Source organism: Haliaeetus leucocephalus, unplaced genomic scaffold (genome assembly GCF_000737465.1).
Source record: "Haliaeetus leucocephalus isolate CR32 unplaced genomic scaffold, Haliaeetus_leucocephalus-4.0 Scaffold362, whole genome shotgun sequence".
Classification (NCBI taxonomy): domain Eukaryota; kingdom Metazoa; phylum Chordata; class Aves; order Accipitriformes; family Accipitridae; genus Haliaeetus; species Haliaeetus leucocephalus.
This window is the reverse complement of record NW_010972798.1, coordinates 7024847-7052682: the sequence shown is the minus strand read 5'-3', so window position 1 is coordinate 7052682 and position 27836 is coordinate 7024847. Positions and strand designations below refer to the sequence as shown.

Genomic DNA, 27836 nt, shown 5'->3' with positions numbered 1-27836 from the left:
GCCTCGTCAGATTCACCCACATCCTTTGTCATAGTCTTAACACCAGCCTAAAGCAATTCCTTCCTTATTCCTTTGCCATCATTTCTGCTAACAAGTTCCTCTGATATGGGGATCTCTGTCTCCTCTCATGCTCTGGCCACTTCAGGAGGCTTTAAAACCTTGTTCCTGGTGGTGTTTTCCTGAGGGAGGCAGAAGATTTCCTGTCTTTTCAGACTCTGGCCCTCTGCTTCCCTCCATGATGCCAAGGCCCTGCCCTGACAGCAGTCACATCCTCTTTCCCCATCTGAAATGAGAGCGCACCACAGGGGCAGAAGCAGCCAGAAAAAATTAAAAGGGCAGGGAACGGAGCTGAACAGAAAGCAGATCGGCACTTGCAGTCACCACTGTGCTGGAGAAGGGAGTGGGCACGAGGAGGCACCCCCAAGCCCCAGCCCTCCTCCATCCCACGTGAGGCAGCCATTGTGGGAAGCTGCTCTGTAAGGAGGCGGCACAATTCCCGCTGAAAGGCTGCGTGACACAGTTGTGTAAACCATTCCCCTGCGAGCCAGCAGCCTGCCTTCCCCTCAGGTTGTCTCCAGGCACCAGTCCAGGTGCTTTTTTTCCCAGATCTTTCTGCAACATTTGCCTGTGCCAGTTCAGTTGTCTCCCCACTGCCCACTCAAGAGGGCAGCCACAGCCTTCTTTCTGGGCTGGCCGGCTCCTAAAGTGGCTTCCCTACCACGGCATGAGGCAGCCAGTGGCATCGTATCACCCAGCCCCTCTGCCTTCCTCCTTCACACTGGTCAAAGAACAGATTTCTCTCTGGACTCGGCTGGACTTTCTCTGTATCTCCTCTTCACCCAGCACTGCCTCCCTCATCCTGAGGAACCACATTAAATTCCCATCTTTCTCTCCACCACGTAACAATCTCAGACTTAAATAGAACATATATGTTTTAACATTATATTTCTATGGCAGGCAACAAAGATTCAGTTTAAATTCCAATATTCACCTTAGATCTCCGGTTTCTCCAGGGCTATCTTTTTTTCTGCCAGATTTTCAAGTGTGAAACTCTGAAACATTGGGGTTCACTTAATTTTTCCCAGATATTTCTCTAGGATGGCACAGCTCCTTGGATCATGTTTATTAAACACAATAACTCATCCCTAGTGATGATTTTTAAATAGTAAAGTTTTTCAAGCCTCTTAGCAGAATTCAGACATTGCAGCATGCAGTCAAAACCCTCCCAACACAACAGGTTTCCTAAATGATGAAGGAACAGCTGCAGGGACTGGATCTAACACCAGGGACATGGAAGATCCTGGGAGCATGGGTTGAAATTCAGAAAACAAAGAAACAAGGATTGAGTAATTTTTGTTTCATGTGCAGAAATGGTGATACTGTGATGCTGATTACATCGCCCAGATCTAAACACATTTTCACAATAAAATGGAAGCAGTTGACAAGGCTATTAGCAATGACCTACCAGAGAGCAGAAGGGAGAAGCTGGCGCTTACCCACTTGGCTTTTTTTTCTTAAGGTCTCTGACAACCACACCTTTTTCAAAATGGTGTTTTCTTACTGCTATTAGTGACAATAAAGCCTCAGGCTGCTTTCTTCAACAATAACATTATTCTGCTGTATGTTCTGCTTGTGGAGGTGAAGTGGCTGCAATCCATAATGTCATTATCAGCTTTTTATCTTAATGCATACAAAGCAGTGCTGTTGGGAACATAACTATGGCTACTCTGCATGTAATTTAAGATACTGTGTAGAATAGGGAAAGACAAACAGCTGCATAGTGTAGAAAAGAGAGTAAAACCAGAAAGAGGATACAAGAGAGAATCAGAGAGAAGGAGATGGAAGACACTAGTAAGAGGAACAGCTGCCAAATATATGTTACAACAGATGGGAGAGAGATGAGAAGAATAGGTGGAGACATTTCAGTGAGGAAGGCATAAGAAGCAACAGCAGACAGCATGGGCCTAGAAGATGCCTAAAAAAAAAACACCCAGAACTTAAAGAACATGGATGACATTGCATAAGGAAGAAAATGAATAGAGGAATGTGCAGGGGAGTTGAAAACACAGGTGTAAGAAAGCACATTAAATAGAAATGGAATGATCTAAAGATGTATTCTCCCTCTCTTAATGTCTTTTTGTGCATCAGTTCAGAGTTGAGCTTTCTACCAAGTTCAAAGAAATTGGCTAGAGCTCCCTCTGAAGGCAAACAGTGAAGAGATCTTATGTATTATTATTACTATACGAGCCTACTTCGTATGTATTTGAGAAATATCACAAGGTACTTCAGCCCCACCTGAAGGTTCACTACAGCATACACAAAGTGTGCGTGGTCCTGTGTAAGCTTATTGCACAACAGCCTTTGTGGCAAAGAGTGAAGACAAATGCAGCCAAACTGGGGGAAAAATTGAAAGCAGGAAGGCAGACCAAGCAGAAGAACACCTGAAGTGGATATTGGAGATGAGATAGAAGCAAGGAAAGGAGAGTAGAGTGATCTGTGGGGAATAGAATGGCCAGTACCTTCTTATATGTCTGCTTCACACCAGACTTGCACATTTTTTTTTGCTTGGTGGGGACTCCATCCCCTCCTAGTCCAGGTAAGGCAGGGTAGCTAGAAAACTCACGTTACTTACAGGAAAAGATGAGTGTGCAGTCACCTTGAGCTGTTAGTCCCTGTCTGCTCTGTGCTCTTCTACAAATAGCATCAGCTCCTGAAGGCAGAAAGACGAAGCCACCATTTTTTTTTTTAGTAAGTTCAGTTGGCTACTCTCTCCTTCAGAAGGCACCAGAATACACAGCGAGGGAAGTCGCAGTGAAAGGAAGTGCCCCAGGAAAACCCAGATTGTAATTTAGATTATTTCTTTCCTGGATTTGTCTCTTAGCCCTAGAAAAGGGATAAGGAGAACTGGAATAGTGGTATTTCACACTCTCCTCCCTAAGGAGGCATTTCACCCTCTTCTCTCCTTTCTGAAAGGGGAGCAGATCTTCCTTTGGAGCCACTACACATGGCTTGCCAAAGCTAAATTTCATACTCTGAAATGTTTGCATTTAATCTGGCACATGTAGTTTTTCCTAGAAAGTATGAACAGACACTTACCATGGATTACTACAGCATAAGAGTATGCAGGTATGTTTTTATCGCATATTAGGTGACACTGCAGGACTACATTCCAGTTTATCTAGGAATATTTTGTAGTCTACTCAGATCCTTAAGGCTCAAATGTCCAAGGCATGTTAAAAAGAATCTGAAAAGAAAATCTCACTAATTCTCAAATGACCCTAATAACTTGTCTAGAGGCTGGGCTTAAAATTGTACTTTTAGCCACTTGTAACAGTCCTTCTAGAACAGTGGGGGTGACCCTATTCTCTACTAATTTGTGAAACTGAATGACATCTTCCAGTGGAAAAATAGTCAAGGCACAGCTTTGACTCAAGAACAAAAATGAAGAGCAAAAAAAATTAGGATAAATGAGAAAATGAGGAGGGTTAGGAAGATGGTACAGACTGTAAAGGTAACGGAACACTTTGGAGAGGCGAAACAAACACAGGGAAGAAGAGGAGGCAGAGGTTCTGGAGGGAACCAGAGTGTTGCACAGGTAGGAAAAAAATCATTTGTTGACACTTGATAGCTTCAAACCTTACTTGATTTTGAGCTCAGTAGACACTTTAATCAGTGGTACAGCTGGAGCTAGCCTGGAATATGGTTCTCTCACACTGAGAAAGGAAGATGACTGTGGGTTGTTTTAGATCTGAGGTATGGGATTCATCTTTATTTGATGGAAAATGTATTTATGACATTGCCTAGGCTCCATTTTCTTCATAATTACTAAATGCAGCCACCAGCAGCATTTCTTTGGTGCTATCTACCAGCTATTCTTTAGGATAAGGGATTTTTAATTTTGGTGCTAAAGGCAAGAAACTGCTGCTGTCATTGCCTCTCCTCCTGCTATCCATGGGGATACAAACTAAGCACCCCCTTACAGTGTGGAACTACTGCCAGGGGGATGGTTTGCAGTTCCAGCATGGAGGGGACTTCACATCAATCACCTACCTGTCTGGCCATGCTGCTGTCCAGTCCACAGCAGTGAAAAGGGTTGAACCATCCCATAAAGGTAATCCTGGAGGGGAAGACACTGGCAACCCAGGTTTCATCCTGTATGCAGATTACTGATTTCACACATCTCTTCCTGTTAGAGTGGGGTGCTTTAAAATCCAAGGTAGGCAGAGGTACCTGAAAAAAATACAGCTGATAATGATTTCAGTCCTGCAGATGGCACTGGCAGCTAATCGGTGTATAAAAATAATCCTTCATACATTGGCATATAGTATCCACTTCATACCTCTTAAAGGAAGAACATAGTCCCAATGCTGTCAAAAAAAATCCCTTGTTAACAGTCAGTAACCAAACTAGCAAAATGTTAAATATCCCCTTTTGCCAAGTCTTTAAGCACCACGCTCATAAAGGGCTTCAAGAATTCTTCAACAGTGCCAATCTTCCGTTGGCCATGATATGCTAATTTATGCTGACTGATGTGAAGTCAGCTAACTGTGACAGAGAATCCATTAAAGAACAGAAAGAATAAATGAAGCTGAATAAATTATTGGAGGATCTGGAGCAAACAACTTCAGAAGACTACCTGTCATGAAAAGGTCATATTCTCATATTCCTGTCAACCAGTGGGCTCATAAAAAAAGAACAATTTATCAACACTTTGTGTCTGCTCCCTGTTGTCATTTGTCTTCCAGTCTTTGCTCCTTGCCTGTATTATGAAAAGCTCTCCACTCCTGGCTGATGAAGCCACTCCTCTATTGTCATCTGAAGGGCGGAAATACTACCTGGTTTAGTGCGTGAAACCCTGAACTGTCTTTCCAGGTGTCAATGATAGAGTTATATACAACAAGCTTGCACAACAACACACCTGATCAGTATAAGGGAATGTTATCTCGGATCATATTGCCTGGGTTTCTAGAAAGCTTCCTCCAAGAGCTTCTTGTAACTCCTACACCCACTAATATCCTGAGGCAGGTTGAAAGACCTCTAAGCCTATATCCACAAATGCAACTGTGGCTTATGAGAAAGAATGCACAGATCTTTAATCATGAGACTTCTAATTTATAGACTTTGCTTCAAGTTCTTTCTCTGTAAATCCTCTTTCCAGTTAGCAATAAATAAGGCCCAGTTCTAATTCTTCCCTTAATGTCTTTATTTGTTATGCATCAGAAGAAATTTACCAAGATTTTCCAAACAGAAAATGAGAATGAAAGATTAACTGTTTGTAGGTACAATCCTCAGGATGCAGCTGTCTGAAAAGCATCTTTCAGGGTAGTGATTAACTAAATCAAGAGGAAAGCAAAAATCTTAAGACATGCAAAAAGGAATTCCCATGCAGAAACAATCTTGCAGAGTAAGTCCTCCCTGAATCTGTGGGGCACCATTTCCTACTGAGGAATGGCACAGAGCTGGTAAGGAGGTGGATTCATTGTGCTCCCAAAACCAAGCTTTGTATTGACTTCTTTCACTCCTTCTGGCAGCGTGAAGCCGAATGCCTGTAACAGGGTGGAAAAGACAAGAAAGAGCTCCAACCTTGCCAACAGCTCCCCCATACATACACGGTGCCCTGTGAAAAGACAGAAAAGGCAATCAGCCAAAGGATTTCTATCACACCTACTTTTCTAACTTGCTGGGTTTTTGTTTGTTTGCTTCTTTCCTGCAGACTATGTCCTTTCTCTTATCTGACTTTGTCATTTAATGATTTGGAACTGAAAGGCTGCTTGTATTTACACAGAAAGTTTTAATCTATATTTACAGCACGCGGCAAGACATTATAGAAATGATGACCAGGGTTGCATAGTTTACATTTACAGTCTTCCTAGCACTATGCATTTTGCTGCTACTATTTTGATAACTGAATCTGTCCTCCAAGAGAAACTGGATCTGTCTTCCAAGAGAAACTTTTCTATGTGTTGTTCGTTCTCTTCAAATCTTTTCCATATACAATTGGACTTCTCTCTTCCTGGAGATCTTTAAAACAGTGAAATGTGTTTATATACCTATTTGTAGATGCCTGTAGTTATGTTGGGGAATGAATCGATCTTAAGTTGTTATCACAAGGAGTAAATAAGTCCCTGTTCAGTGCACATACCTATTGAAAACAGTAAGAATGCTTCTCTGTTTACAAAGTTTCCATCTTCATCCACAAAGTGGCCTGGGTTGAACTGATCAGATGTCTCCCAGGAACAGACAGAACAGGGTCAATATTTGACAAAATTATGGTGTTTTGAAAAAAGGATCAGCGGCTTCAGTTCTGTCTTATTGTTCATATTCATCAGATAAGCAAATAATGACAAAGGAGCAAAGAATTTAAAGTCCTAATTTAAAGTCTCATTTTTTTCAAAAATGAGCTGAAGCTTTAAAACATTTCATAAGAAGTTTAAACTTTTGAGAATGTTGCTGCTTCCTTTCCTTTATTACTTGCTGCCAATAAGGTCAATAAAATAAATGGTTAGGATTTTATAATATTCATATTGTTAAAATGTGTTGCTTTTATTTTTCCTATTGTCACTAAATATTTTTATTACTTGTTCAGCTTTTGAATTACAGAATATCATGAGTATCAGTTTAATTTTTCTCTTTGTTACTTGATAATTTCTGCAATGCTAGAGTTGCTTTGAGCAGATCCAGGAAAAAGGAATGAAAATGAAACTACATGAAAAGCAGTGATGGGAGAATATGTAGAAACAAGCCCTAATGTACCTTTCAGTTACAAACTTGAAAGTACTTTAGTTTCATTAAAATATTTGCAAGATAGTGCATTTAAAAGCTTGTGATATGAAAATAATTTCAATTTTGCAAGTTTTTCAGTAAAAACTTTTTTCCATTTTGAACGGCCTCTGTTCACCAGCTGATAAGACTTTTTGATAAGGAACAGACCTGAGGGTGCTGGAAATTACTATGTTTATTTTCAGTCACCATTCACAAGCTTTCTGTCAACAGAAATAATGATCTAAGAACCTACTAATATTTAGGACAATGTGCACATTTCCTTGCAAAAGGCCAGCCTTAGAGAGAGTCATAACTCAGGGGTACTGATAGAACTGATAGGATGCAAGGGTTCATGTCCCCAGCCAGTAAAACCCTCAAAAGCCTTTCTAAATTAATCTAAACTACCAAAGACCTACTGATATCAGCAGTTCTCAATCACAGTTGCTTTTCAACTAAATGAGCAATCAAATCGAAAGAAACTAAAAAAGGATAGTGTTTTGGGAATCACTAGCTGAGGTGGCTTCCATTGCTAAAAAGTTACGTTAAATCAGTTTTTAAAATGGTTAAAGTGAACCAGACATCAGATATTTAGATATGCAGCATATCTGTATCTTTGGAACAGGCAATTCCGGCAGTTCTGTGTCCTTCACGCTCTGTCTAGGAAGTGAAATTAAGGTTATATTACTGTATTGCTGGCTCTCATTAATTACAGCATTTGTACAGAGAAACTTTTTTCTGTCCTTGTAGCAAATTAAATGGGAACAACCCAGAATAGCATCCAGCTCATTCTGGACTTTCTCTAAGGAGGAATATTCAGCTTTAAATATACACCAAACAATCTATAAACTCTATCCTTACATTATTTCCTATTGCTTTTTGTAGTAATAATAACATCCAACAAGATTAAAAAGATATTTTATAAAATAAGAATGCCTTCAAATTCCCATACAGATGACCTGAATAGAATTCGACACTGAAGTTGCTTCTAGGTTGCACACTCAAATAATACTTCAAAAATAACGATAGCAAAGTCCTTCTGTAAGAATATATAGGTTCCTGTTACATTTACTGCTCTGAGATAATTTATAAAAATACTTTTATTAATAATTTATTTTTAGAGGCAGGGAATCAACTGGAAAATGAAATATTAATCATGTATTAAGAGATCAGTTTAGTAACTGATCAAGGATTGTTCTTTACTCAGAACCACATAGATTTTTCTTGTCATCTACAGATGGCCTAATTACTACTCTGTAATTACCTGCCTTAGGAAGCACTTACCCAAATTAATTTTTCTCAAGGACTTTTTTTCCCCCCACTTACAATCTGAGCTGAAACGGTAATTTCTGATTAATTTCTGAGCTGGAATGCTCTAATTAATATGAGTCTTTATCATTGCAATTAGATTGACCCTGTGCATGAGGAAACTTAAGACTGTTTTAATATATCCTGAGAGGGTGAAAGATCATGTTTTGAAAATTCAGTACGTGCAATCCAGTCTCAAATTTTAGGTCTTCTGAAGAGCTGTTAGGTAACAACAATGGGACATCCTTTCTCCTTATCACTTCCACCATTTTCCTCTTGACATCTTCCTGCCGTGCCTAGTATCCAGCTTAGACTCTCAAATATGAGGCCTTTGAAGTGATTTGTATACCTTTTAATCCCTTCTATCCTGCACACTCTGACTCTTCACTTATTTTACTCTGCCAGCCTGTATCTTTCTTCTGTGAATATCATTATTAAAAGCATACAGTTTCAAGCTACTCACCCCAATCTTTTTTTTTATATCTATTTATATGTAGATATCTATGTTTGAAGTTTAAGCTTCATGGAATAACCACACATATTAGCAACTTCACGCTGTATTGAAATTATTTCTGCTGCAAAGAAGCCAGAAGCACATCAAAGAGTAGCAGTCATGGGTTGAAAAGGATGACCTGAAGACTCCACCTTGTCCTCAGTGGAAGTCTAATCATTATTGTCAGTAGAGGGGAAACGGTGCAATTTATCTCATCTGAGACTAGACTCCTCCATCTGATCAGATGAATCACACCCTGCATTCTGTATAGATCTCTTAAAAATGAAACCTAAAGTGACTATCCTGTATGTTAGAAAGGTTACAGCAAGAAGCAGAAACCTGCAGTTCGCCTGTTTCATACCCTAATAATTAGTTCCTCTACTATTCTTTGAACAAGCTCTACTTCTATTTGAACATGTATAATTTCTAAAAAGTTGCAGAACTGCTTGGGTGTGCTTACCTTGAATGTCAGGATAAACCACCATATAGAGCAATGCTCAACATAAAGTGGTGGCCGTAGTTTCTGTACCTGCCAGAAAGAGGTCAAAAATAGCCTGGATCAAGTTTTCTTCATCATAAGTAGCATCAGCATCTTCTTTAGTCTGAAGATATTAATTGGAAAGATCAAGTTAGGGCACACAAAAAAAGAAGTAAGCCACCTTGCATCACAGGAATATTTACTGATACTATCCAAAATGGAAAAAAAAAAAATTAAAATTATATGGCTAGAAAATAAGACTTTCTGAATAATATTAAGACATTTTCTAATATTCTCCATTACATTTGTCAATTTATCCTATCCACATACACATTTTGTTCTTCAGCCATGACAGTGTTATTAATTGTACATGTTTTCTATTCCTGCTGCAAATCCCATCATAACAGTCGTTTCTAGTCGTACCTTAAGCACATGCAGATCTATTATTAGTGTGTTTATAGATAACCTACATGTAAATCTACTTACATTATTACTTCATCATCCTCCTGCCATCTCTTAGTGTCAGGTTTTTTTAATTCATCTACCTATGAGCTTTTCTATGGAGAAATTGTACACTTCTAAATTTATATTAGACATCATTATAATCAAAGGAGCACTTTAAATCCCTTGGTGTTAATGGAGCTTAAGAAGAGTTCAGAGATACTCACTTTATCTCATCCAAATAGTAATCAATAAAATCTTGATTTTCATCTGGTTTTCTTTTTTCTTGTGGCTTTCAAGTTCCTTTGCTAATAGAGTGTTCACAAAATTTATGCTGGACATAGTCTGTTTAAATGGTGCTAGCAAATGCGTTGCAAGCCAGGGAAACATTTCATATACCTATAAAAGACATATTTTATATATGTGGTATTACTGACATTAGCAAACTAAATTTTAATCCTAATACAGGCTTTTGAGCAGTGGAAAAGGCAAATGAAAGACTCTGATGACTGCATCTTCACCTTTACATTGAAGGGATAGTGCCTATCCCATGATTCATTAAAGACTTTCTTAATCCCATTTTTTCCCTGGAGCAGAATTTCTCTTAGTTTTATGCTACAAATTTTCCATTGTGATGTACAAAGAATAAATGAAGTTACTCTGTACCCCAGTTCATTGCTAGGCTGAACTTCAGTAGCAAGGACCTCATATAAAATATGCCCCTGTTCTCAGTTTATCCAACATATATATCATTTCTATCTCATCACTAAAAAACCAGACCCAGGCTGACTTCCTTGACTCATCTGCTAACTGCAAATAGAAATATCCAAAAACAGGTTTATTTTCTTACTGTAGGATACTGAATGCATGGGGATTTTACTCAGACACACCTTCTCATAGATAAGAAGCAAACATATCACATCTGCGTGATATGCAAAACAACTTAATGAAGTAGAAATACTGATCTGTGTGGATTCCCTGTTGTTTATTCATTGTTCTAAACCTATTCACATTCTTGCACTTATACCATTATAAAACCACATCTCAGCAGAAAAGAAAAAAAACCCACTTTTTACATTAATTCCATTCCTCTACTTCATTTCCTTTTCTTTTTTCCTGTTTTACAAATTGCACCATGTCCTTCCAGGTTAAGAATTACTGCAGCTTAAATTATGCATTAGGTCATAACTCTTGGGCTCACTTGTTTAAATGGCAGCTGCATTAAAAAGATTTATCTTCCCACAAACCTGTTCAGATTCCTGGCTTGTATTTCTTCTTGGTCCTACTGCATAATTTTGTTTAAAACTACCTGTCCACTTACCAGGAAAATACATTAGTACAGACCATCATTAAAGGATTGTACATCACTGTGAAACCACTTTAGAGAGCAGGACAGAATGAAGTATTGGACTAGAATGTTTTTGTTAGCTGTGGACACACTGTTAAGAGTTTTTAAGAGCAGCTTATACAAATACCTACTGAGAGCAGTTTGGAAGTAGATGATCCTGTGACCCTGGTTAGAAGACAGCTTAGGAATCATTCCACCTGCATTTTCTGGGAGAAAAAATCTTAAGTAGTTTTATTTTTTTTTTTACCAAAAGTATCAAATTAGTCCTCAAATTCTCTAGGACCTTGATTACAGCAGTTTCCAGTTAGTAAGAGATGGTGGAAAATCATGCAAGATACAAAGCCGCATGAGTTCCAGCAAGTTCTGCAGAAGCAGGCTGCCTTGTACCTTGGTAAATTGACTTCTTGACTATATACAGTATTGTGGGTCCCATTCATAAATGGTTAATGATAAAACTGCCCTTGTTTGAGGCAATCGGTTCCACTGTTTTTGCAGCTGCAGTCACAGTTTCATACAGAAACAAGATAGCAATTTTTTCTGTCCAGGTGAGCAGATGTGAAGTTAGGAGCTGCCGTCCTGAATGAAGATAAACATCATCCAGCAGCTAATAGAGATTGACTTCCAGTGTGCATTACTGAATTGTCATAAGGACATGCAGAGGTGGTACAGGTGTTGCTGCCAAAAACTACAGGAAAAAGCTACCATTAAGCAATTTCGTGATATGTTACCTTTATGCAAAACGGTTGCTCTACTTAAGTTCCTATGAAGTTAGCTAACAGTAGTGAAGGAAGTAGTAAAGACCCATATCACTCTTGACATTTGTTGACAGTCATGATTTCATGTGGTACAGAAAGCCACTTTCTCAGACAGGATTTAAGATAAGCCTATTTCAGAGCTTTTCAGATATTTTTACCTATATTTTACTACTGAGTTTCAGTTATAGTTTCAAACACTGGAGTTGTACAGGTAGTGCTTTTGCAAGAAAGTCCTTTGTACATCTCCCAAACATGTAGCAAGCCTATATATTTCCATTGCTGTCCACCAGATATAGGAAATTTCTGTACTATGATGACGCATAAGCAATTGAAACAAGTTTTGAACTAGGCATCTGGAAGTACTGTTCTGATGCAAATCGTTCCAGCAATTCCAGGTGCACTAGTATTTATTTTTGTTATAAAAGTAACAAGTAAGTTGCCTTTTTCATTATCTATCTATATAAAGTAAACAATCAAACAAAAAAAATCATTTTCCTCACAAAGAAAACAGATACTGTTCCCAAATGTCGTTATAGTATCAATGGATTCAATCAAGCTGTGAAAATTTACATCATCTTTAGGGAAGCAATGTCCAAAAATCACAGAACAAATCACATTTGAGATAGTATGAACAACAGGCATAGTGAGGTCCAGAGGTTTTCCTGTAAATACAGTGAACAGTATTCACCATTAACACTTACTGTTCCTGCTTTTCCCACCAAAAGGAGAGCAGGTAACATTTTATAAACACTTATAACATTAATTAGATTGCTGGATGGCAGGTTTCAATTTATGAGTAAAAGGCATGAGAAAAGGAACCTTCAGACATCTAAAAACCACTGTTGGTTAAAAAAAAGGCAAGACTGCTGGTGGGAATGGAATTAGTAGTAGTAGTAGTTATAAAAATACCCAGTTTCCACAAAACTTTGGCATCGGTAGATCTCATGTTTGGCAATAATCAGTGTACATAAAAGGTCAGCTGAGACATTGTATGAATAAGCAGCTGAATTGAAAAGAGAACCACCTTCTATTATTTGCTTATATCTTTTATACCTGAACAGTAGAATAATTGAGCATACTTATAGAATCACCCTGTTATTCAGCAGCACAATCTGAACAAACTTCCTCTCTTGCTGAGGAGGCTGCCACAAGCCATGTGGCGTGAGCTTTTTCCACTGCACTTGCGAGAGCAGAGCCATAGGGTTGTGCAGCCTTGGTCAAAGCTTTTAGTATTTTGTGCCTTGTTTTTCTTTTCTGGAGAGGGATATGGGGTGTTGTGATACTTATTTTGTTACTGTTTACTGTTACCCTGATTCTGTGACCATGGGTAATGTAAAACTGATTAAGAAGTAATAACACTAACAGACAGTGACCATGGCGTGTCAGTTCTAAGTTCATACTGTGGGGTTTCACATGTAGCACTTGTGCAAGGAAGTGTCTCATGCAGATCATATGATACAGACCTTTGAGACTCAGGTCTGCATGTATATTTTAAATCTATTTTTGTAATCAAATTATTTCAAAAGCTACAGGGGAACCATTCTTCAGCAAAATCACCCATTGCACAGACTGACCTGCACGCTGAGTCACATACCACTTGTTTTCTATAAGTTTTCCACCAGGTGACAAGATCTCCTTTTGCAGTCGATAATCCTGGCCTTTTTTCCCTACTCCCAGTTTCCTCATTGCTGCAAGTCCAAAATGCCTCTGTTACCTCCAGAGACGACCATTAGAGAACATAACACCTAGGATCATAATGAACTAATGCTTTATAAATTAATGAATTGATACAGTTAATACGTCAAAGAAGCTTCTCTTTGATTCTAGTTTTTTCAAATTTTTGCCAGCAGTCCAGCAGCATTCCTCTATCCTCTCCTTTCTTCTTCTGGCTTAGCCATCTATCTCCTGCACATAAACTCTTACAATAGCTGGTTTTGTTTTGACAGAATCAAAAAAAGAAATGTTTCATAAAAACTCATGAAAATATTAACCTTTTTTTCCACTGTAAATTAAGGACTTTGAGACTCCAAATCAGTTTCCAAAACCAGGGTTAGAATACACAAAAAGAATTTGTGAAAATAGTTACCATTTCCACGAGTCAAAATATGAAAGGTACTGCTTCTTGGCCTTCCACTAATGTCTTCAACATGGACATTCAGACCTTCTTTCACTGCCTGAAACCCTTTCAGGACAACTATAGGAATGTCTGAAACCCATAAGGTGAAGACATTACCATGAATTTTGGCCATCTGTAGAACAAAGCAGCATTAGAACAACATGGGTGAGAACCAGTACGATTAAAATCAAAGAAGATGAACCAGATCTTTTCCCTTGGCAGATGCCCCAGGGGTGATTGACTTTGAGAAGAGAGCATCAAATCTATGCTTACTTATAATATAGCTGGAAGTCAGGTTTCTATCTAAAGTCTGGTTTACTAAAGATCAAGATGTTCCTAAAATGTCAGACAGCCAATATTGCCAAAGTCTGTGATGTTATTTATTGCATGTCTTACAATTCAAACTCATTGCAGACAAATTCTTACGTGATTATAAGAAGAAAACATTACCTCATGAGTTTCACGTGAACCATGAACAGATTCCCCTTTGTGTATTAAGTGTAGCAAAAGCAGCTGAGGAGTTGAGTAAAGCAGGAATCACTCTGTCCTTTCTAGCTCAGCTGTGATAGCCTTGTCTCCACTATACTGTGCACACAGACATCACTAGAAGTAGGCAGGACACTCCTTTCCCTGGCTGGAGAATTGGGCGCTGGAAAAGTAAAAGGCTGAGGGAAGTGCAACAGTGCGTAGATCAAAGTAGCAAGTCTGTGGAGCGCAGTAAGCTGGGAAGAGTGAGGAGTTGCCAAAACATCCCAAGAACTGCAGGAGTAGAGGAGTACAAAATTTTGCTGCCTGGGAGCAAAGAGGGAACAGATAGGCATGTTAAGCAAAAATTTATACGCATGTGCTTGCACATATTTGTTTAATTTCATTTTTTGGAAGGACTAATTCATGGCTTTTGAAATCTTGGGATAAGCAATACTACTCTTCAGGTTTGGGAGGTCAGAAATAGCAGAAGACACAACAGACATGCACTGGCTGTAATTTTATGTTGTGAGGTCGGACTACTTTGCCTTGAAATATGCAGCTCAGGAGAAGATAACTGGCAGGACAGAGAAGAACCAGGGAAAAGGAAGGTTGACAACAAAAAGTGAAAGTGAGGTGCTATTACTTATATATTTAAATGTTAAATATTTAATATATACTTATGAGGAATTTAAAACATTAGGATACAAATTCTAGAAGTGTTGTTCATTACAACTGGACTTATAAAAGAGTTTGAGCGTAGGCACATAATTAATTAGTTCAGCTACTTAAAAGGTCAATCAGGCTCAGCAGACTGAAGTCCTTTGTGAAAATCTGACCAAATTGCATGTCAGAAAAAAATTTATTCTAAGATCTTTTGAAAAATCTGTTGAATAAGTATAAAAAAATTAATCCTTTCTGTACAGGAAACACATAGGCACTCAGTAGCTCTTTCATGGGATATTTAGAAACTGCCAGTGCAACAACAGTCAAAACATAGACATGCAAAAGACTGCACAGAATTAAAGACACTGCTTTAAAATTTATCTTTTTCCTATGTCTAAGACAGGAATATTATCATCAGTATTGTTTTGTTCATATGCACATAAGGTTTTAATGGCATGTTTCATAGTAAGCTGGAAATTTTCATACCAAGAAAAAGATATTTTAATGATCCCCACCTATTTTCACATTTATACAATTCAGAATAAATCCCTCCCTAGCATTCAAGGTAAGACTATGTTAAACATTCACATTTACTTTTCAATCAGCTTATGAGTCCTTTAATTAATTGCCTGAAAATACACACTTTTTTAAGGATCTCATGATGAATTTGGAAGTTCATCTGCAGCAGATTTCCAAAGAAGGGGTATGGAGTTGGTCCAGGAAGAAATCATCTTCTCATCCATTGCAATTTCAGAAACTGCATAAACAGCAGAGACACCACGAAAAATACCAGCACCACACTTACTGTTAACATTTCACTTCTGATTTACAAGGCTACATTGTCTCTGAAAAAGTGCTATATAGACAGAGGATAGATCCACTTTATCTTGTTTTGCTAGTACCTCTCTAAAAAGAGGAAAAGATGTTGAAGTTTCTCTGCCTCTCAGTCCTTCCCTCTTTATCACTTCACTTCCCCATCCCAGACAATGAATTGTTCTTATTTTTAGGCATATATGATACCATTCCATTATATTGCAGCTACAAATCTGACAATCATCAGCTCTTCAATGGATACGAAATGTGGGTTAATTATATGCCTCCTTGTGTTATAACAGTTGCTGTCACATGTTCAGTTTCTGGTGTACCTACCAGCTGAGAAGGCTAAGAAGGCCTCTCGGGTCACAAAATTTCCATCCTTGTCCAAAGAATGACCAGGGTTGAACTGGTGAGGGGTCTCCCAGTATTCAGGGGCAATAAGAGCTGAGTCTATGTTTGCCATAATCATAGTGCCCTGAAAGGAAGATGCTGTTGGCTCAGTTCTCTCTCTCTCTCACATCAAGAAGAAAAGAACACATAAAGATTCCAGCTATAATTCAGCACACTGCTGGTCACATAGAGAGACAGCAGAAATGAAAGATTATTTTATTAGGAAAAAAAATTTAATCTCAAACTGTTCTGAGGGTTTTTTTTTTCTTCAAAAAATAGATAAGAAAAGAATCTTCAGTATTTCAGGTTCAGGAATTTCCCTGCTGTGTTCCTTCATGTCTCCTTTTTTTCCATTCTGTTAGCAAACACCACAGAATGAGTGGTCTGCAGTTCTTTAGCACCTTATCCTAAACCTAGTCAAATGATTTTCCCACTTCTGACAAGCTTTGACAGGTTTTGACAAATGAAGAACAAAGCACCCTGGAAATGAAATAGTGTATTTCAAATTATCTTTCTCAAGGTGGAGGTGGGAAAGGTGTGCATGACAAACACCATGGAGCAGAGGTGTGCAGGAATATGCCTCCATGCGTGCCTTTGGGGAGGTTTGGCATTGAGATTAAGTTTGGAAAGGTTGGACAAGCTGAAGCAGCTGGCAGAAGCTTTTTATTTGAGGTTAGGTGGCAGTTCAGAAGCTGTGGGGAAACATCTTCATTATATGTCAAATATGATGCCAGAGAGGTAATAATAAGAAAAAGAAGTCCTAAGTGAATGAAGTTGAGTAGATGCTTGGTATTGTCTCAGACATCACCAATGAAGAAAACATTCCATCTCCCATTTTTCCACAAGGCAGACAGCATCCTAGCATTAACAGGCTGCTGCACCTTCCCTACTGATGCCACTGTACATTTCTGATAAGTCTTCTCTGAAGTCATTTGAAAGTATAAGAGTTCAAATGCTTATAAAGTCTTTCAAAATCACAGGCTCTTGGAAGGTAAGACTCTGCAGCACCCTCACAGAACACTAGTTTAATTGCTGTGAAACTGTGCTTTTGGCAAGCATTTCCACTCACTGTCTATGAGACAAAGGCACAGGCCAGAGTGCATGGGAGGGGTAAAGTGCTGTCTGCCAGTGCCCAACACCCATCTGTCCTGAACTGGAGGGAAAAGGGGTTAATGGTAAACATGACTGCAAGGAACTTAACTCATGGCCAAAGATCACATTGGAATAGAAAGGGTATCTGTACCTTTGGAAGCTGATACCCCAAACCAGTTGTATCCTGCTGCTTCTCTAGGAATTGTGATTAAAATAATGCTACCAAAATGCATGATCTCATGAATCACAGCATTTGTATAAGGCAGTTTCTTCTGATCCTCACAGCAGATTAGATGGGAGGAACCCAAAATGGCATCTAGCTCTTTCTGGACTTTTTCTACAAAAAAAAAAAAAAAAAAAAAAAAAGAAAAAAGAAAAAAAAGTCCATTATAGGTACAAGAACACTGTTGTTCATGAAACAGAGCTTTCATTTCCTTTTTGGATTATAGTAGTGATAGAAAAAATACAATCTCTAAATAATTTATACTTACCATATCTTAAAATGTAAATACATTTACACAACTATCTAGTTATGATTTTACTACACTCTAGTATTTCCTAGTTTACAAGTTCTGTGTTCAGATCATCTTTCCACAAGTCCAACAGATTTATTGAGCTTCATAGTTAAAGGAAGGGGAGCAAACTGTAAGTAAAACAAGAACTTCTTAATAAGAGATCAATTCAGTTACTCAAGCTATTATTTTTACTCTAGCTAAATACAGACTCACAGCACACTTACCAGCATATTGCAAGGGAGCCATCATATCAAGCTGATACACGTATGTAATGCTGAGAACTGGAACAGGATAACATTACCAAACCATCACCAACTGTTAATCTCTTTTGGCTGTTACCTAGGCTTCATAAGTAACATAGCTTATACAGTCTCAGAGGGTTCAGCATCAAATTTCATACTTAAAAATTAGGTTAGTAATCTAAGAGGTTTTGTTTGCTTTTTATTTCATCAGAATTTGAAACGTATGTGTGTGCACAGGGCTCTCTTCTTCCAACATTCTAGCACCAAAAGCATGAAAAGAAGGATTTCTAGCTCTAAACCCGAGTTGAGAACACATACTTGGCTTAGCATTCATCACCTTTGAAAGCCCTGTATCAAATAATTTAAAAATTTTCAAACCAGTGTGCAACTATGCCCTTGTCTAGAATTTTCCTGTCATCTTTTTGTCTTCCTATTATTGCCTTCCTTCTCTGTTTAATATTCCCACACGTTACAATAAATATACTTACTCTACAGAAATACAACCAGTGTCTCAGTTAATGAGTGCAAATAATATATTCTTATTACACATTCTGGATACCAGTAAAGTGTCACTTTTCCCTAACCCAAGCTCGTATTTCACCTCGAGCGTTTTCAGCTGGACTGTATCTTCCATTACATGCTTACAGTACTGAAACAGTCTGACAAAAATCAACAAGACAAAATACAGTATCAGAAGCTGAATATCCCTGAAATCATTTAAAAATCTCTGTCTGAAAATTTACTACTTCACTGGCCTCTTAAAAGCAAAGCTCAACGATGTGATCTTCAAAACAAAAACAAAACAAAACAAAAAAACAACAACAACAAAAAACCCCACCCTTGATCTTCAAAGACACTTGATCTTAACAACTCACCTGGCATGTCAGGATAGGCCACCATATAGAGCAGAGCCCAGTGCAGAGTGGTGGTGGTGCTCTCTGAGGCACCCAGGGAAAGGTCAAAAACAGACTGCACCATGTTGTCTTCATCAAATGTAGAATTTGGGATATTTTTAGTCTACAGGTGTCAATGAGAAAGGTAAAATGGGGTATACCTGCATAACAGCACTGAGACAGACAGCGACTGCTACACCTAAACAAACAATATTTCTAGAGGACGGAGAAAATACAGGTACCTGACTAAAACAAAGATTTATGCAAAGATTTTCCACAAACATTGATACTGTTAAATTACAGGTGCTGTTGACAGTGTCAGGTGTCTAAGGTCTTGTTATGCTGCCTTCTAGAGTGACTTGTTGCCTTGCTGCTAACTTCCACATCAGAAAAAAACCCAACATTTCAAAGTAGTTTTATCCCACCCTTGTCACTCTTGGTACGTTTGCTGATTTCAGCTATCTATTGCATGTATTATATTTTAAAAGATTTATGCTTTTTTTCAGAGCAGAGACTGCCATCATTTTAAGATTGTTATGATAATCATACAGTACTAGTAAGCACACAAAAGCTCAGTAGGAAGCAAAGATAATAAATGCAAATATTAATAAGACACAAAGAATCAGAACTAGACAGCCATTCAAATATCTGTACCATTTCTAAGTCCTCCCTACCACCCACTGCCCAGCCTGCACTAAGGATTCCACAGTATAACAACAAATCAATGTAATTAATATATACTTCTAAAACAAGTTATTAAACTAACTAGTCAAAGTTCATATTTGAATTTGACCGCAGAGTTTAAACTGTGTCTGTAGAGCTCTGTAATAATGTTGCTATGTACACACAACTGTAGGAAAGGTACAGGAAATCTGTTATGACAGGATGTGTCACAGCATAAATTACTCACTTTCTCTGATCCAGATAAAAGTCAAGGAAATCTTCTGGTTCATCTATTATGCCTCTTTCCCTGTGGCTTCTGATTTTCTGCCTTATGAAAGAATGAACAAAATCACAGGAAAATGATGTTTTCTGTGCAGGTCCTGGGACGTGGTCTGTAGCCCATGGGAAAATTTCACACACCTGTGAAGCAAGCATTCCACACAGATGCTGTAAGTTACATGACATGAGCAAGACTATCATAGAGATACAGCATAGACATTTTTGGTGCTAATTTGCTGAATTAATTTCTCTAGGAAAAACACTGTAGCATCAAAGAGAAATGTGGGGTACATGTTGAGTACATGAACACACATTAAAACCACAAATTAAAGACAACACAGTTTCCACCCTGAATTCTTTCCTATCCTTACTGCATGACTTAACTTGCATTTACCCTGTTAATTCACCAACTAAAGAATCCACTTCTAAAGTTAGATTTAATAAATGTTTATATATATATTACCTTAGCACACAGAAAAAAAATCGTTCTCTTTTATTCTGATACAAAGAGTATCACCTTTTCACCTTAACAATACTGGTGTTTCCATTACAGAAAAGTTCAGCATCCTAAGCACATTGCCCTTGCTGAGAAATTCTAATAAGATTATTAATGTGATATTAATATAATAGTTGAATGATGTCAAAGCCAAAGCACTGCAGGTCCAGTTCATATTCATAGCCAGACTTTTTATCAGTATTTAATGTGTATGAAATAATGCAATAACTATAATAATATATATAATATAATTATATTGCATAATAGTGGAATAAATAATGTGCTTAATAATAAAATAATCTGCATATTAGATAAGTCATTTTTTCATATAGCAAAGGTAGCTGTTACCAAGAGCCACTATACAGTTGTGTGCTTCAATCAGCTGGCATAAGGTTTCATCCTCTAGGGAGAAACAATGTCCAAAAACCACAGCACAGATCACGTTAGAGACAGCATGAACAATGGGGAAAGGAAGGGTCAACAGCTCTTCCTTTCTTTATGTCCTTTGCTATTTCGGAAGCAAGATCACAATGACATTTTATAATAAATGTCCTCTATGCTATTTAGACTGTTAAACTGAAACACCCAAAACTCACTGGCAAACATAGCAAAACATAAATCTCATTCAAAAATGAGGATAGGAAGGCCTCAAGTCTTTAACTCCCAGCCTTTTGTTTGTTTGTTTGCCGCCTTTCTTCTTTTTCATTTTGTTTTGTTGTTGTTTTTTTTTTAAATCTTGATCTTGGTGTTGATACCAAAATACACATTTCCAAGGTCTGACTGCACAAACAGTTTTGACTGCACTCTAAATCTAAGCTGTGCTCCAAACCCATTCATTTCTGGAGTAAAAACAGTTAGTCTTTACCCTTAGAGTCATGCAGACTATGTACTATGTCAAAAGCGCAAATGCAGTTCCCAAGCACCTTCTCAATGGCATACAGTTTTTGTCCGTGAAGAACTTGACCAGATAATGGGCCTCTGTTTGTATCTTGCACTCCATTCCTTTATTCCCCATTCCCAGTTTTCAGAGAGCTCCAATTCCAAAATGTGTCTGTTGTTTCCAGATGAGACCATTTGAGACCAGGATATCTTCAGCCATCAAGAATCAATTTCATGTCACGTTAACATTCATGTAATAATAAATTACATACACACTAAGAGTCATCTTCTCATCATGCTGCCACTCATAAAGAAGAGAGCCACATAAGGGCAGTGTTCTTTTAATTGTATTTTGTTAGAGACACAGAAACTACTTCGGTTAATATATTCCCACCCCTGTAACAAGCCCGCTCAGATCTCAGGACTCACACATCTGTCTTCCAAAACTAATCCTATTTTTTCTGAAGCATCCAAGAGCAGTGGTCATTACTCAAAACTCCATCGAGCAGCCTGCTGCAAGTTGCAAAGACAGTGTGGGTTGGTTTTGCCTTCTATTTGCCCATGCTTTGAGCAGAAATGAATCTAAACCCATATTTGCATATAAAGTCTTTTAGCCCAGGTCATGCAGTCTCTTACAAGATCCCATTTATTATCTTGTACAATCTTCTAATACAATTAATACTTACTTGTAAGCTCTGTTTGCCAACATCCCCATATGGAGATTGTGTTCTTGCAGATGTTGCCACATGTCAGGTCTGCAGGAGTGGCAAAGACATCTTTCCTCAACAAACAGCAAATTCAGGTTCCTACCACCTGGAAATATGTTGGTGTCTCTCACCAAGCTACTCACAGCTAGCAGAGATTTCTGCAGAGCTCATTGGGGAGGTCTGGGCATTTCCTATGCTTGTGCTTCTTAACCTTATGCAAACCTTCTGGAGATCATCGCATCTCCCTGTTGGTAGTGCTTCAAAAAGAAAAACTCTTTCATGGCTAGAGTTGATAACTGGTTCTGAGCACATGTTGTCTGCGCTACACAGTCTCTGGCTTTTAGGGGATCCCACTTTTACCAGGCTGTTTATACCAGATATTGATCTCTCATCTTGGACCAGGTCCCTCCTGGAAAGACAATGAAGCCAGGGAAAGAACCACCTAGCAAGAACCAGAGTAGGAAGAGCAGGCTTTAGCCAATCTACAAACAGCTTCCTAGGACCAGAGGTCTCACTGTGGAAGAGGAAGGAATCCCAGGCCCCTGTGCCGTGAGTCTGTGTTCTAGCAGACAGCCCAGCATAAACCATTTAATCCACATGGTGGGGAATCACTTCCCTCTACCAGTCTAGACCACACTTCCCCTAGGATAGCCAACTTGCTCACAGAGACAGCTGCTTGGTCACAGTCTGGAATAACTCTCCCCTATTTCTTCTGTTGGCCTGAAAGCCTGGGCTTAGCAGAAAAGGAGCCAGTCCAACAGGCAGGTATTTGTGGTGCAGAGAGTTGCCAACCTGCAGCTGTGCTGCAGCTGTTTGTTAAAGCAGTCCCTGTGTCGCATCTCAAAGTTGGAGCGACTCAGGTTCGTGGATTTCCTTTGTCAGAATTAAGGTGAAATGACACCAGGGGAGTTCAAACAACAATCAACAATTATTCAACCTAGCTAATCTTGCCCAAGTACAAGTGAACTTATCAATATGAACCTTGCAACATGTCATTAAGTCGCTGTTTGAGAAGAGAAGTGTAGAAAAAGAAACGGAAAAAGGAACATGAAATGCATCAGAAGGGGAGCGCTCCCATTGAGTCACGAGGTTCAGAGCAGACCCCCTTGCTTTCTGGACTCCTTCTCAGAGAGGAGCCTAGGGGCAGCTAGAGCCACTCCTAGTCTCAGACTTGGTCAACGGTTTATATTTAAAAGGATGAAGTGTAGGGACTGTGGAAAAGAGAGAAGGAAAATAGGGAGACAGAGAAAGAGAAAAAGAAAGAAAGAAAAAGACAAGAAAAGGGTTTCACCAGTTCTGGGTCCAGCGTTGGTCCAGCCAGTGTAGAGATCCGGTTCCGGAGGGCATGCACTGAGAACTCGTTCTCCCTTCTTTTATAGTGTGTTAGTTGATGGTCTCAACATGCGCAGTTCCCATTCCCGGGGTTCTCTGGAATCAGTTGGTGAGTTTTGGGGGAGGGGGTTCATTGCGGAGTTGCCTCTCTTTTTCTGCTGGCATGACCGCTTAAGATAGAAGCACAGTCCCATCTTCTACAGGGCCTCCTCCTCCAGGCACACATGCTGTGCTCCTTCTCCTGGTCACTTAAGATAAGGAATTGAGGCTTTGGAGAAGTGCAGTCCCACCCTCCGTGGGGCCCTCTCCTCCAGCCACATTGTCCTGTTCACAAAACTCCAGCATTTTTACAGAGGCCGTTTTCTCTAGCAAAGTTCTTCAACGAATGTTTGAGACATTGACTATAATTTGTCAGACCGTCACACCCTGCTACAAATTGCTAGCACTAGGGCAGCTTGTCACAGCCCAGCTACTTTACTCCACATCACCCAGATAAAAGGTGGCAATAAAGACCCTTCCAAATGGACTGAAGTGGCCCCAGACTTAATCATCTCTATTCCTTAAAGATATTTTTCTCTACTTACATTAGCTAGTATTATAAATTAAAGCTTTCCAGATCATAGTCCACATGCAACAAAGCCTGACTGAGGATAAAGGCATCTGCACTATATCCTCTGGGTAAGATGCTGGTGGAAACAAGTTCAATCATTTCTGTTTTAAATGCAGCACCCTCTTTATTCTCCATCCACCGTAATTCAGCAGTGTCTAATGTAAATGATAGCAAAATAAGAAGCTCTGAACAAGGTTATGTTGCACCTACAGTCTGGCTAATAGATTTAAAGCTCCAGTGACCTTCCTGTGCCTTCGGACTTGCCAAAAGGCTAGACCTTATTCAACAGCTCGGTACATGCTTTCCTTACAGCAGCCTTTGCTGTAAATAAACAACTGGGAGCATAAAGAACTACTTTAGCCTCAGCTTGCAGAAGAGGCTGCAAGCTCCAGATTATTTCAAATCAGGACACAAACTTAGACAACACTACGAATGGACAAGCAAGACCTAGATAGGTACAAATATTGCTGCTCTGATGAGATTCTGAAATACATGTGTGACAGTAGGACTTCGTAGACAACTTAGAGTAATGCTGCAGAATTATATCATTCACCCTGAGCAGACAGAATGGGTGAATTGGGAACTAAGGGCTTGTCAGTAAAGAAAACATGAAAGGAAACAAAGGAAGTCAAGGACGAAGTCCTTCCACAGATATGAACATCTTACCCTTTCCATTTGCCATTCTGTTGAAGACATAGGTCTGTAGTCGCCTGGAAACATCCTCTGAGCTGGTGGCAAGACTGTCCTTCACAGAGTGGAATCCATACAGCATCACCATAGGTTTGTGACCCAGCCACAGGGTACAGATGTTGCCATAGGTTTTTGCCAGCTGTAGGTTAGATCAATGCCAAAAAAATACCCATGGGAGAAACATCAGCCAAAATGCACACATAATGGGCTGCTCTCTTCCAGCATGACATTACTCAGGGGTTCAGGAAGTGAAAAGGGACTGTGATTTTGTTTTGCAGTGAGAGTGCTTCCCACAGTAAGGTTCTGGGCTTGCTCTGGGAACCCACTATTCACAGCAATGTGAATGATAAAAGAATAGATGTTCTTCCCTTTTTTAAACTTGGCTTGGGTTGCCTTTGCAATATTAATGATTAGGAAAGTGCCCCTGACTAAGTGTTTACAGATCCATATTAGGTTTCACATGAAACTTCACCTGCCCATTCTTGATTACATTTTTCAACCCCATATTTCATCTCCTCAGCCAACAACTAGACCTTCTTGAAGTTACATATTCCAGGTGTAACTCTCCTTCTAGTACTGCAAATTTCAAGTTTTAATGGCACGACCTCTTCCCCTCTTATAAAGAAGTACTATCAACTGAGGCATCTGAGCATAGATCCCATCTCTGCTTGGCTAGTGATGGGGACTGCTCTCAGGCAACCCTGTGGGTATTCAGCAAGGACAAAGTCCCTGACTCCAGGCAAAAACACAGTACAGCTTGTTCTCCCACAGGGATGAACATGTATCCATCAGAAAAGTTTAACATTAAGGTGTTTTAAGTTCCCTTTTCCTGAAGCCAACATTCTCCAGCTGCAGCCAACTACCCCCTGACATGCAGGTTACACTTAGCACCTAAGGAGAGGTTGCGACTTGAAAAATATATCAACACATTGGATTCTTTCGTGAAGTTTTGGCTCAGTGTAGGATGTTGAGCACTGAAAGAACCTGTATTAACATGCTTAGCATGGATCTAATTCTTCCCATCAGTTCCTTCCTTTTGCCATCATTTATATCCTTAGCTCATCTGCAAGGAGCAATTCCCAGACTGGACTTCAGAAAAACAATGGAGCTAAGGTTTTGGCTGCATATGGCATACAATCTTGTTTCCATCCCATGATAGCAGAAGACATACTGGTGTGCTTTTCACATCTTCTGAATTCAAGACACCTTGTTTTAGATGATTTTCTGTATGTGCCTGTGGTGGAAAATGTGAGAAACACTTTTTTCTTTCAAGGCAAAAAGCCTCCCTTAAAAACAGAAGTCTTTTTTGAGGCAAAATTACTGTCCTCAGTTCTGTTTAACTTGCACACGTATTAGCTTTCACATGAATTAGACTGTCTGCAGATTTTACTTAACTTGTTTAGGCACTTTATTTAACTTCCATGATTCACCTTCCCTCAGGGTTAAGTTCTCCCTGCTACCACATTAGCCTATCAACAGCCATCAATAGTTTTTACAGTTTGTGCCTCAACAGCTCTTTAGTTCGCATCTGCAAATGCATACCTCTTTCAGTTGATCAGTTCTAAAATTTATCCTCCAGATGCTTCCAACGATGGGAAATAGGGTTGGTCCAGGAAGAAACCCACAACTTTTCCATTGCAATTTCAGGAACTGCACACCCAGAAGAAACAAAACCAGGGAAATGAGAATTACACTTATCATCATTTCACATCTCCAAACTACTCTACCACTGAGAAAACTGCTATGAATCTGTCTGTGGAAATGGCTCTATATTGTTCTTCTTAACTCTTCCCCCAACTATACGAAGTAAGACTTCATACAGAGATCCACAGGGCACCAAATCACCAAGAGATAAAGAAAGCTGTTATACAGTCACAGTATGACAGACGTAAACTACTGTAGCTAAGGCTTATGTTCAGCTAAAAGATAGTATTTAGGGCCAAAGTCTGAAGAACCATACACACTAATATGACTCAGCCTGGGAAGTCCCACATAAGTTTGAGAGTCATACATCTTCCTTCCTTTGCCTCCTAAATTCCAAAGGAGGTGGTTCCTGACAAGTCACTTAGCAGACAGGGCACCGTAAGTCATCACAAGGTTCACTACTGCAACTTGCTTTGGCACTTCTAAATCAGCAGGGTCTCCAATTTCTACATTGCCTAGGGGCTGAAAAAGCAAGGAGTAGAAGCAACTTCAAGAGAAAACAGATTTTGCCATCCCAACAGTAGTAGATAAAATGGGAGATGAGGTCTGAAATCCTATCCCAAATGAATAATAATAAAAAAAAATTATCTGAAAGGAGACTGAAGGGAATACCTAAATCCATCACCTTGTCCCAAAACAGCAGAATTATTCCATTTCTGTTTGCTTTCCAGTGGTGGAGATTCTCAAAACTTTCAAAGCAATCTACTGTAGTCCATAGATTACATCAAAGTCAGTGAATAACACATAAGAAAAGTAAGACTCTTAAGTTAAGATTTGCTACACGTTGGTATAAACTTCTCCTGGAAAGTTTATGGGGTCCCCCAATCAATAAAAGAGTAAAAGTTTTGCCTCTTTCTTCAGTTTATTTGTTCTTTTTCACGGATAAAATAGAACCTGTGCATTTTTTCACCTCCAAAATTTGCACCAGGAAATTTTAATCCTTAGCATAAAAAATAAAATAAAATTTAGAAAACACCGTACAACCCACTGGACAGAACAATAATATCTCAGTTGTGTTCCACACAATATCATAACTTAACCTAGAATATGATAAAAGGGGAAAGTAGATATTCTCCTAATACTTAAGTTGCACTTTAAAAAAAAAAAAACAAACACAAAACCCCCCACATTAATTTAGCTTTATGCTGCATGAATTCAATTCTTTTTCATCTCAGAGACTATATCCTAACAGACAGTTATTGTGTAGATGTTTCTCCTTCTATAAAAGAAACCACATAATAATTGTAGTATTTCAGAAAGGTAGTAAAGTAGTGCATCCTTGGTATTTTAACGTTTAACCACAGGGAACTGCATGAGGTGTTACCATTCTGCAAGACACTTGATATCCTTGGATAACTATTCAATAATTAGCATTTAGACCCAGTATCAATACTAAGAAGGAAATAAAATTCTAAGTAAAAGAGACAGATCACAATTACAGATCATAAAAGAGAGTAGGCGTGGCTTGGCTAACTGCAAAGGATCACATATTTCAGTTTTCTAAGGACTTCAGCTTGGGAGAACTGTAGATTGTCAGAGAGAGAGAGAGAGAGATGGCTAAAGCAGACATATATTCTCGAGAAAGAGTTTGATTTCAGTAGAAGCAAACTGATCTACACAACTCCAAATTTTCAGAGGAAGTCATATGCAAAAAAACCCAAAACCCAACAAAACAGCGAGAAGCTAAAATTTTGATAAG

The 27836-nt window shown here is 38.9% G+C and overlaps 1 pseudogene; it reads right to left on the bottom strand.

The window, feature by feature from the left end:
* Positions 1-5438: 5438 nt before the first annotated feature.
* On the bottom strand, positions 5439-15643 carry LOC104835151 (annotated as a pseudogene).
* Positions 15644-27836: the final 12193 nt, after the last annotated feature.